Raw genomic sequence first — 12669 nt, forward strand, 5'->3', positions numbered from 1 at the left:
TGGCATAGAAATGATGCCAGTGCTTCTGGGAGACTTATATCCACGTGGGGTAATAGCATTTACTAATCACCACATAATTAGTTGTTGTTGTTGTTGTGGTCTTCAGTCCTGAGACTGGTTTGATGCAGCTCTCCATGCTACTCTATCCTGTGCAAGCTTCTTCATCTCCCAGTACCTACTGCAACCTACATCCTTCTGAATCTGCTTAGTGTATGCATCTCTTGGTCTCCCCTTACGATTTTTACCCTCCACGCTGCCCTCCAATACTAAATTGGTGATCCCTTGATGCCTCAGAACATGTCCTACCAACCGATCCCTTCTTCTGGGCAAGTTGTGCCACAAACTCCTCTTCTCCCCAATCCTGTTCAGTACCTCCTCATTAGTTATGTGATCTACCCATCTAATCTTCAGCATTCTTCTGTAGCACCACATTTCGAAAGCTTCTATTCTCTTCTTGTCCAAACTATTTATCGTCCATGTTTCACTTCCATACATGGCTACACTCCATACAAATACTTTCAGAAAAGACTTCCTGACACTTAAATCTATACTCGATGTTAACAAATTTCTCTTCTTCAGAAATGCTTTCCTTGCCATTGCCAGTCTACATTTTATATCCTCTCTACTTCGACCATCATCAGTTATTTTGCTCCCCAAATAGCAAAACTCCTTTACTACTTTAAGTGTCTCATTTCCTAATCTAATACCCTCAACATCACCCGACTTAATTCGACTACATTCCATTACCCTTGTTTTGCTTTTGTTGATGTTCATCTTATATCCTCCCTTCAAGACACCATCCATTCCATTCAACTGCTCTTCCAAGTCCTTTGCTGTCTCTGACAGAATTACAATGTCATCGGCGAACCTCAAAGTTTTTATTTCTTCTCCCTGGATTTTAATACCTACTCCGAATTTTTCTTTTGTTTCCTTTACTGCTTGCTCAATATACAGATTGAATAACATCGGGGAGAGGCTACAACCCTGTCTTACTCCCTTCCCAACCACTGCTTCCCTTTCATATCCCTCGACTCTTATAACTGCCATCTGGTTTCTGTACAAATTGTAAATAGCCTTTCGCTCCCTGTATTTTACCCCTGCCACCTTCAGAATTTGAAAGAGAGTATTCCAGTCAACATTGTCAAAAGCTTTCTCTAAGTCTACAAATGCTAGAAACGTAGGTTTGCCTTTCCTTAATCTTTCTTCTAAGATAAGTCGTAAGGTCAGTATTGCCTCACGTGTTCCAGTATTTCTACGGAATCCAAACTGATCTTCCCCGAGGTCGGCTTCTACTAGTTTTTCCATTCGTCTGTAAAGAATTCGTGTTAGTATTTTGCAGCTGTGGCTTATTAAACTGATTGTTCGGTAATTTTCACATCTGTCAACACCTGCTTTCTTTGGGATTGGAATTATTATATTCTTCTTGAAGTCTGAGGGTATTTCGCCTGTTTCATACATCTTGCTCACCAGATGGTAGAGTTTTGTCAGGACTGGCTCTCCCAAGGCCGTCAGTAGTTCCAATGGAATGTTGTCTACTCCGGGGGCCTTGTTTCGACTCAGGTCTTTCAGTGCTCTGTCAAACTCTTCACGTAGTATCGTATCTCCCATTTGATCTTCATCTACATCCTCTTCCATTTCCATAATATTGTCCTCAAGTACATCGCCCTTGTACAGACCCTCTATATACTCCTTCCACCTTTATGCTTTCCCTTCTTTGGTTAGAACTGGGTTTCCATCTGAGCTCTTGATTTTCATACAAGTGGTTCTCTTATCTCCAAAGGTCTCTTTAATTTTCCTGTAGGCAGTATCTATCTTACCCCTAGTGAGATAAGCCTCTACATCCTTACATTTGTCCTCTAGCCATCCCTGCTTAGCCATTTTGCACTTCCTGTCGATCTCATTTTTGAGACGTTTGTATTCCTTTTTGCCTGCTTCATTTACTGCATTTTTATATTTTCTCCTTTCATCAATTAAATTCAATATTTCTTCTGTTACCCAAGGATTTCTACTAGCCCTCGTCTTTTTACCTACTTGATCCTCTGCTGCCTTCACTACTTCATCCCTCAAAACTACCCATTCTTCTTCTACTGTATTTCTTTCCCCCATTCCTGTCAATTGTTCCCTTATGCTCTCCCTGAAACTCTGTACAACCTCTGGTTCTTTCAGTTTATCCAGGTCCCATCTCCTTAAATTCCCACCTTTTTGCAGTTTCTTCAGTTTTAATCTACAGGTCATAACCAATAGATTGTGGTCAGAGTCCACATCTGCCCCTGGAAATGTCTTACAATTTAAAACCTGGTTCCTAAATCTCTGTCTTACCATTATATAATCAATCTGATACCTTTTAGTATCTCCAGGGTTCTTCCATGTATACAACCTTCTATCATGATTCTTAAACCAAGTGTTAACTATGATTAAATTGTGCTCTGTGCAAAATTCTACCAGGCGGCTTCCTCTTTCATTTCTTAGCCCCAATCCATATTCACCTACTACGTTTCCTTCTCTCCCTTTTCCTACAGTCGAATTCCAGTCACCCATGACTATTAAATTTTCGTCTCCCTTCACAATCTGAATAATTTCTTTTATTTCATCATACATTTCTTCAATTTCTTCGTCATCTGCGGAGCTAGTTGGCATATAAACTTGTACTACTGTAGTAGGTGTGGGCTTCGTATCTATCTTCGCCACAATTATGCGTTCACTAAGCTGTTTGTAGTAGCTTACCCGCGTTCCTATTTTCCTATTCATTATTAAACCTACTCCTGCATTACCCCTATTTGTCTTTGTGTTTATAACCCTGTAGTCACCTGACCAGATGTCTTGTTCCTCCTGCCACCGAACTTCACTAATTCCCATTATATCTAACTTCAACCTATCCATTTCCCTTTTCAAATTTTCTAACCTACCTGCCCGATTAAGGGACCTGACATTCCACGCTCCGATCCGTAGAACGCCAGTTTTCTTTCTCCTGATAACGACATCCTCTTGAGTAGTCCCCGCCCGGAGATCCGAATGGGGGACTATTTTACCTCCGGAATATTTTACCCAAGAGGACGCCATCATCATTTAATCATACAGTAAGGCTGCATGCCCTCGGGAAAAATTACGGCCGTAGTTTCCCCTTGCTTTCAGCCGTTCGCAGTACCAGCACAGCAAGGCCGTTTTGGTTATTGTTACAAGGCCAGATCAGTCAATCATCCAGACTGTTGCCCTTGGAACTACTGAAAAGGCTGCTGCCCCTCTTCAGGAACCACACGTTTGTCTGGCCTCTCAACAGATACCCCTCCGTTGTGGTTGTACCTACGGTACGGCTATCTGTATCGATGAGGCACGCAAGCGTCCCCACCAACGGCAAGGTCCATGGTTCATAATTAGAGAGTCAGCATAATATCCAAACTGAGACGAACTTTCACATTTCAGGAATGAAACCTATTCCTTTGAAAAATATATTTCACTTTCTATTTCTGGCAACTTCTGTACTAAATTTTGCAAATTATCTCCAATGAACGAGAGAGCATTACCAACAGGAACCTCGTCGTTACTACACACCAAATATATTTTCCTAAGAGCGTCACTCACCTCTTATGTGTTGCAGACTTTTTTGGGAAGTTTCATGTTTCCAAGACATTTCACTTCTACATCATTAATAAAAACACTGAGAAATGAATCACTGTTTATACAGAGTAGCAAACAACTCTTGGCTAAGGATTGTGGTTATTTAATAATAAGCACACACTGTCATGTTAACTACAGTCCAGTCACTACGCTTATCACAGTCACTTATTTTACTTTTTAGTTGCTCTAAACTACAGAAAGAAGTCGCTCCTATCAACTTCTCCTGCGTTTCTACACTTTCTCGAATGGAATGTGAGGGGCAGTGTTCTCTAGTCGCTCGCTGCGACTTTTGGGGTCCTCTCAGGCTAATGTTGGAGTATTGGACAAACATGAAGGGTATCCCAGTAACTGTGAAGGTATAGCATCTGAAAAAGAAAAGTTTAACATCAAAAGAGATGCAACTATACAAGCAGCTTCCTCCTTATGACATTGTAATTTGCAAATGTAGGGCTCTGCCTAACATTTGGTTCTTTAACCTACCTTTCCTTGAGCGTCGACGATCCAATGGTGCTGTTAACAGCTTGCCAGTTCTTGGGTGGTGCATACTCGTACTGCTTAATACACCTTTTTCGCTGAAATGCAGCTCACAGACCTTAAAAGAAGCGTACAGTTGATTGTTAAAGATGTTATGAAAATGAACGTCAAGATGGGCGGAACTGTGTATTGCTTTCATGCGTAATACATTTTGGAATAAAAGTTATTATGTGTTACGCTTTATGTAATGTTATTGTAGTAGTTAACAAAACAACGGTACTTACAACTGAATGTTTGCTGGGCATCCAATCTTGTCTGTGAACAGCCGAGAACCATTTCAGTTTTAGAGATTCATCAGGCGGAAAATAAAGCACAGAAACATTAGGCCCACAGCTGCCTGAGGCGTGCGCTGTGAGGCTTCGTTTGAAGGCGGCGCTGCGTCAGGTCCCAGACTCTCAGAGCTCTGACGGCGCCGTAATTCGCACAGCGCGGAACCGCGGCGCACCCTGAACACTGCCGGAACTCCACGCAGCACCGCGACTGGCGACACAGCTCTGCAGGCTGCGTGGCTGAGCGGTCGGCGCCTCCGTCGCCCGGGTTTCCCACTCTCCATCTGCAACCAACCCACCACATCGACTGGCAGTGAAATGATTAGCACTACCGCTCGTCACATTACTGATGTGGAACGTACACCTCGTCACCATCCAACAGCACCCACTGTCCTCGCCTCCAAGTCCCACTTAAACCGTCCCACAGAGCGGTGCGGGGCTGATCCTGTGTCCTTAGCAGGCTACAAGACTTCCGTACGGACAGAACTCTACGCGTCGCTCTTAACGGAACAAAATGGACGGATGAAACGGTTGTTTCAGCAGTACCACAAGGAAGTGTGATAGGCCTTTGCTGTTTACAAAGTATGCAAATGGTGTAGTAGGATGCTTCGTGTAACGTTCATGTCACATCCCTGCCCACGTTTGTTACACTTTTGTTGCTGTGTTTTAATGCACGCTATAGGAAGATTTTGCTCCAAGAACCGAGTCTTTTATCACCTACATTTACTGCTTAAATATTAATACACAGCTACAGCGGTGCTGATGACGTTGCTTGCAGTTTTGTACTTCTGTCACGTTGAAAGATTCTCTTCAGTCGACGTTGGTCCCGTTCTTGTAGGATCTTTTACTGGCCGTAGCGACGTCAGAGATTTGACGTTTTAATTTTTAATTTTAATAATTAACAGCCTCAGTTGCACCGTTTGCCTAGAATTTACCTAGGTTTGGGTAGGTGTAACGGAACCTTCTTCAGAATAACAGTAACTACCGTCATTCCATAGTGGACATCGTGAAGCTAAAACTACAAATCCATAAATTAATACACTGAAACCTAGGTAAATTGTAGGTAAACGGTGCAACTGAGGCCGTTAATTATTAAAATTAAAATTAATATTTACACAGTTGCTGACAGGGCCGCGAAATGTTGAAGGTATTTAAATTTGATGTTTTACCGGAATCCTGATATTCACGGCACACTCGTGAAATTTTTGTACGGAAAACTCCCCACTGCATCGCTACCTCGGAGGTGGTTTATCCCATCGCTCGTGCGCCGACTGCAACATCATAACAACCGCGTCAGACACTTCTTGTCTTACATACGCGATGCCGACCGCTGCGCCGTATTCTGCCTGTTTACATATGTCTATATTTGAATACGAATGCCTATACCAGTTTCTTTGGAACTGCGGTTATGCCATCAGACATTATGTCTGTTTTTGTAATCGTCAGCTCTCTTAAGAGTTTGGAGCCTACCCTTCGGTCCATCAATTACATCAATAAGCCCTGACAGCAACTGAAATTTGTAATTAGCATTTCCTGAAGAATGGGTGATATTGAAATTATTATTAACTTGTTCTCGCTGCAAGTAACGTCATCAGCACCGCTGGAGCTGTGTATTAATATCTATGCAGTAAATGTAGGTGATGAAAGACTCGGTTCTTGGAGCAAAATATTCCTATACTGTGCATTAAAACACAGCAACAAAAATGTACCAAATGTGGGCAGGGATCTTACATGAACATTACACGAAGCATCGTACTACACCATTTACATACTTTGTAAATAGCACATGCCTCTCACACTTCCTTGTGGCACTGCAGAAATAACCGTTACATCTGTCCATTTTGTTCCGTTAAGAGCGACGTATTGAGTTCTGTGTACTTTGGAAAAGTGTCGTGTATTTCCGTTGATGGCTGCATGTCTCACGCGATTGTACACAACTGTGCTCTTAAATCGTCCGCTTAGGCGACGTCTTCACAAGCTGCAAATTCACCATCACGTCTATATCTACATACCCATACGTACATCTACATCTACATGGATACTCTGCTATTCACACCTAAGTGCCTGGCAGAGATTCATCGAAACATTTTCCTACTAATTCTCTACCATTCCACTATCGAATGGCGCATGGGAAAAAAGAACACCTAAATCTTTCTGTTCGAGCTCTGATTTCTCTTATTTTATTGTGATGTTCATTTCTCCCTACGTAGGTGTGTGTCAACAAAATATTTTCGCATTCGGAAAAGAAAGTTGGTGATTGAAATTTCACAAACAGATTTCGTCGCAATGAAAAACGCCTTTGTTTCAGTGACTGCCACCCCAACTCGCGTATCATTTCAGTGACACTCTCACCCCTGTTGCGCGATAACACGAAACGAGCTGCCCTTCTTTGCACTTTTTCGATGTCCTCCGTCAATCCTACCTGGTAAGGATCCCATACAGTGCAGAAATATTCCGGCAGAGGACGGACAAGTGTAATGGAGGCTGTCTCTTTAGCGGGTTTGTCGCATCTTCTAATTGTTCTGCCAACAAAGTGCAGTCTTTGTTTCGCCTTCCGCACAACATTATCTATATGGTCTTTCCAATTTAAGTTGCTCGTAATTGTAATTCCTAGGTATTTAGTCGAATTGACTGCCCTTAGATTCGTGCGATTTATCGTATACCAAAAATTTGTTGGATCTTTTAGTACCCACGTGGATGATCTCGTACTTTTCTTTGTTTAGTGCCAATTGTCACTTTTCGCACCATACTTAAATCCTCTCTAGATCATTTTGTAATTGGAACTGATCGCCTGATGATTTTACTAGACGGTAAATTACAGCGTCATCTGTTAACAATCTAAGGGAGCTGATCAGATTGTCACCTACTCGTAGATTATATATGTAAATCAGGAACGGCAGTGGGGGCCTAGGACACTACGTTGCGGAACGTCAGATATCAACTCTGTTCTACTCGATGATTTACCGTCTATCATTACAGACTGTGACCTCCCTGGGAATAAATCACGAATCCAAAAGGAGACGATACTCCCTTTGCACGCAATTTGATTCATAGTCGCTTGTGAGGAACGGTATCAAAAGCCTTCTGGAAATCTAGGAATATGGAAGCGATCTGAGATCCCTTGTCGACAGCACTCATTACTTCATGGGAATAAAGAGCTAGCTGTGTTGCACGAGAACGATATTTCTGAATCCGTGTTGGTTATCTATCAATAAGTCATTATCTTCAAGGTGATTCATAATGTTCGAGTACAGTGTACGCTCCAAAATCTTACTGCAAATTGAGGTCAATGATATGGCTCTGTAATTCAATGGGTTACTCCTATTTCCTTTCTTGAATATTGGTGTGACCTGTGCTACTTTCCAGTCTTTAGGAACAGACCTTTCGTCAAGTGAGCGGTTGTATATGATTGCTACGAAAGGCGCTATTGTGTCTACATACTCTGAAAGGAAACTGATTGGTATACCATTTGGACCGGAAGACTTGCCTTTCTTAAGTGATTTGAGTTTTTTTCGCAGCACCTAAGATATCTACTTTTATGTCACTCATGCTAACAGCTATTCTGGTTTCGAATTCTGGAATATTTTCTTCGCCTACCTTCGTGAAGGAATTACGGAAAACTGTATTTAGTAACTCCGCTTTAATGGCACCATCATCGGTAACATTTCCATCGCTATCGCGCAGTGACGGTATTGACAGTTTTTTGCCACTGGTGTACTTTGCATACGACCAGATTCTCTTTGGGTTTTCTACATTTTAAGACAATATTTCATTGAGGAAAGTATTAAAAGCATCTCGCATTGACGTCGGCAGTAAATTTCGAGCTTTCGTGAAACTTAGCCACTCTCGGGGATTTTGCATTCTTGTGAATTGGCATGCTTTTTTCGTTGCTTCTGCCTTAGTGTTCTGACGTGTTTTGTGTAACATGGTGGATCAGTCCCCTCTCTTATTAACTAATGCGGTATGAATCTATCTACTGCTGTCGATAGTGTATCTTTGAATTTCAGCCATATCTGGTCTACACTTACGAAATTAGCTTGCGAGGAATGGAGACTATTAGGAAGGCATCAAGAGAATTTTTATCCACGTTTCTTTTTAGAGGTTTTGGCTGATATGGATCTGAGCCTCGCTACAATGACCTTGTGTTCACTGGTCCCTGTATCCTTCATGACCCTGTCTATTAGATCAGGATTATTTGTGGCTAAGACGTCAAGTGTGTTTTCGCATCTATTTACAATTCATGTGGTCTCATCAGCTAATTGTTCAAAGTAATTCTCAGAGAAAGCATTTAGTACAATTTCTGAAGGTGTTTCCTATCTACAACCGGCTTTCAACATTTATTCTCACCAAGAAATCGAGCATAGATTGAAATCTCTACCAATTACAACTGTATGTTTGAGGTACTAATTTGTAATGAGATTCAAGTTTTCTTTGAAGCGTTCAGCTATTACATCATCTGAGTCGGAGGTCGGTAGAAGGTTTTTTTGGTACAGCTGTTGAGTATAGCCTCTACCCATAGTAATTCGCAGGAACTATCTATTTCAACTTTACTACAAGATAAACTACTACCAACAGACACAAACACACCACCACCTACTTTATTTAATCTATACTTTCAGAACACGGTTTGCGCCTCTGTAAAAATTTCGGCAGAATTTATCTCTGGCTTTAGCCAGCTTTCTGTTCCTATAACTAATTCAGCAACCACTATGAAGTGTATGGTAAAGGGTACTTGGCACGGTAACAAGTTTTGAAATTTTTTCCCTTTCCGTTCGCGTACGGAGTGCGTGAAGGGCGACTGCTGAGACGTCTCCGTGCTGTGGCCGGCCTGACTCTGCCTTCAGCCTCCTTACGGCAGCGACGAGTAGTGGCTGGAGAGCGCCTCTGCGCTCCTCGCTTCAGGGGAAATGTAGTGGATTTTGGTCCAAAAAATCGATTTTCCAAAAATATTAATTTCTTGATATACGCAGTTTAATCCATGTTGTGTGTGAATTTTATCACGATATCAGCTTTAAAAATGCCTTTAAATTGTTAAACTGATTAATTCTTCACTGGCGGCCACTTCCGCATTTTCTGAGATTTGGGAAACTGCTTGATTCAGGGGAATTATTCTCATTGTGAAGGCTATTTTCTTTCGATATTTTTGGCTGACATCTATATCTCTGGCTGACATCTACATATTTGCCTGAAAGCTTTCTTGCAGTGGTTTATTTACGTTTTGACAATACTAACATATATTAGTAGGTGGACGGTTGAATTTGTACTCCTTTACATGGAAGTAAAGAATTATGGATAACGTTGGTGGAAAAACTGTGCATGGGAGACGGAGATTTAATGGAAATCGGATTACCAACAAAAAAAGAGGAAGCAGCTCGAAATGAAGAACATAAGCTCTCAGATTCAGCATCGGAACTTGGGACAGGAGAACTGTACAGGTGCGTGGATGATGTTGATATGGATTCTACTGGACTCACACTTATTGATTTAGCGCTTCTATGCCAAGCTATAAAATTTTCATGTTCGTGTGTTTGCTGTAAAAATACGCAATGCATGATTGTTGCTGAAGAAAGAAGAGTGGGAACAGCTTGTGACTTTAAATAAATTTGTAATTCGTGTGGCTATGAATTTTCATTTTCCTCCTACAAGAAAACTGACACTGGTACCTATGAAAGCAACTTTAGGTTAGCATATGCTCTGAGATGTCTTGGACAGGACAGGGAAGGAGGTAATTTATTGTGTGGTTTTCTGAACATGCCTCCACCTTGTGCAAGAAGCAAAAATTAAATAAATAAATGTCTGATGCTGTATGCGATAATGCCAAAGTTTCTATGAAGATAGCAGTGCAGCCACTGTTGGAAACAACCCAAAGAGATCCTTCAGTAGATATTCATGACAGTGAATCTCCTACAAATGTTAATGACCAGTGTGTGTTTGTAGATGGGACCTGGATGCACATATGTCTATGGAGTTGCATCTGTTCTTGGTATTGACTCAGGTACAGTTTATGTGTAGAAATTATGTCAAAATACTGCCACCAGTGTGCTACAAAGAAAATGTCCAACAATGAAATTGAGAAGCTGTGGCATGACAAGCATGCAGTAGCATGCTCTAAAAATTATAGTGGCTCAAGTGGGGGCATGGAGGCTGCTGCAGTTGTGAGGATGTGCCCCAGATCTGAGGACCAGTATGGTGTTAGATATACTAAATACCTTCCTGGTAGGGACTCCTTTACGTTCACAGCTGCAACAGATATAAAGCTGTACAATACAACAACAGTAAAGTTGGAATGTGATGACCACATCCAAAAGAGGCTTGGTTGTAGGCTTCGTTGCTTGCTGAAAGAGAAGAAAGGTGAAGTACTTGAGGATGGAAAACCACTAGGGGGAAAAGGCATGGTTACTCTGAAAGAAATTGATTCTCTACAGTGATTTTATGGGAGAGCTATCAGGAAAGACAGACATAATTTACAGGCAATGTGGCGTGCTGTGTGTGCAATTTTTTTCCACAAACTATCCAGTGACCAAACACCAATGCACGCTCTGTGCCCGAAAGACGATTGGTTTAAGTTCAACAACAGAAACGAGATGTATTCAGATATACAGGCACTACCATAACCAGTTATGAATGCAATTAAGCCCACATTCAGGTTTCTTGCAAACCCTGTTTTATTGGGGAAGTGTCTTCATGGAAAGATACAACATTCAAATGAAAGCCTCAAAAATTTAATTTGGATTGTATGCTCAAAAAGGACATTCTGTGGACTTAAAGTACCAAAAATAGGTATCTATGATGCAGTTTTATGTTACAATAACAGAAATAATGGCAGAACTGAAGTACTGAAGAGAGTTGGTTCACAACAAAAGCATTTTACACCATCGACGAGAGCAGGGTCAAGAAAGCTAACGGATCAGTGTCTTACCGGCAAATACAGGGCAGGCAGATATGAGGAGGAGAGAAGAGAAGCTTGGTGTATGAGGAGTATCAGTATGGAGGATTTTAAAATTGAGGTAAGCTTATCACATGTAGAAGTATGAGCAGAAAATATTCGAACCTCATTTTTTACGTTATTAGAAGCCTATCCTAAAAAGGTACATACGTTAATGCTATGAAATTTTCAGGAACTGTTCGCAACGTGTTATTATCTCCCTTTAACTAAAAATACGAGAGCTTACAATTACATTCTCATTTTTAGATTGTAGCAAAAAAAGTTAATTCTGGATGTGCAAAATTAAAAACTCTGTTTTGATACAGTTTATACCATGAATTAACAACTGTAAATCAGTGGTCTTACAATCTTCTCAGGAAACAGCAATAAAATTTTCAGATTAATTGCATGATTAGAATTTGAGTTATGGCTTTTTATGAAAAGACAATAAAAAAATAAAATTCAAATTTTTGTCAAAATATTAATTTTGCATATTTTATTATATTTTTCAGTTAAAACAAAGCTCTTTTGCTTCACACATGCAACATTTTAGATTTGTAGTTTAATAAATATGGCTTTAACGATTTTTTAAATAAATGACCCCTTAATAGTCAACTGCGGAATATCGTAAGCGGTCTCTGGTTGGGTAACTTGTGGCTCTCTTCAAGCGTCTGCTGACTGAGTTGTTTCAACACCTGCGTGACACTCTCCTGTGGGTCAGCCACACGTGTGACAATTCGTGCTGCCCTTCCCTGTATACGTTCAGTAGCCGGTATCGGTGCTATGTGGTTTGGGTCCCACACACTTGAGTATGGTGCTATGATGGGACGCACAAGTGTTTCGTAACCAACATCGACTGCAGACTGGCTCCACTGTCCGAGTGTCCTGCCAGAGATCCGAAGTCGTTGTCACTGCATTTCACTCCAGTTTATTAAGTTACTGTTCCTCAGGATAAGATAATGGAACAACTAAGATGACCTGTAACCAAAAAGAGTGCTCCCAAAACACCTTTGGGTAAAAATTTTGTTGCAACCGGGAACGGAATTTCGGACACTCACGCTCACGTTATTTCTGCTGCGTCAAATTTGAGTAAAAATGGAAGATCAGGACGGAAACCTCCATCGGCTTCTGCCGCACCATCTGACTGCAGTCCTGCTGTCGATACCTGCGACTCTCTTTCCGCACAGTGAGACATGAATATTTCGAATTCCTGTGTTATCTCTTAACGCTGGGACAGTACCCGCCCCAACAGATCTTCATACAGTTACGGCCTTTATGTTCATGAAAATGTAAAGCACGAGTGCCGACCGCAGGATCAAGTTGAAG

At 41.3% G+C, this 12669-nt stretch overlaps 1 long non-coding RNA gene across 13 annotated transcripts in view; it reads right to left on the reverse strand.

Moving 5' to 3' along the window:
- LOC126212898 (uncharacterized) overlaps window positions 1-12669 on the reverse strand; it is a 1289673-nt gene that overhangs the window by 235791 nt on the left and 1041213 nt on the right. The gene's annotated exons all lie outside the window — the stretch shown is intronic.

This window comes from Schistocerca nitens, chromosome 11, assembly GCF_023898315.1.
Source record: "Schistocerca nitens isolate TAMUIC-IGC-003100 chromosome 11, iqSchNite1.1, whole genome shotgun sequence".
NCBI classification, from domain to species: Eukaryota; Metazoa; Arthropoda; class Insecta; order Orthoptera; family Acrididae; genus Schistocerca; species Schistocerca nitens.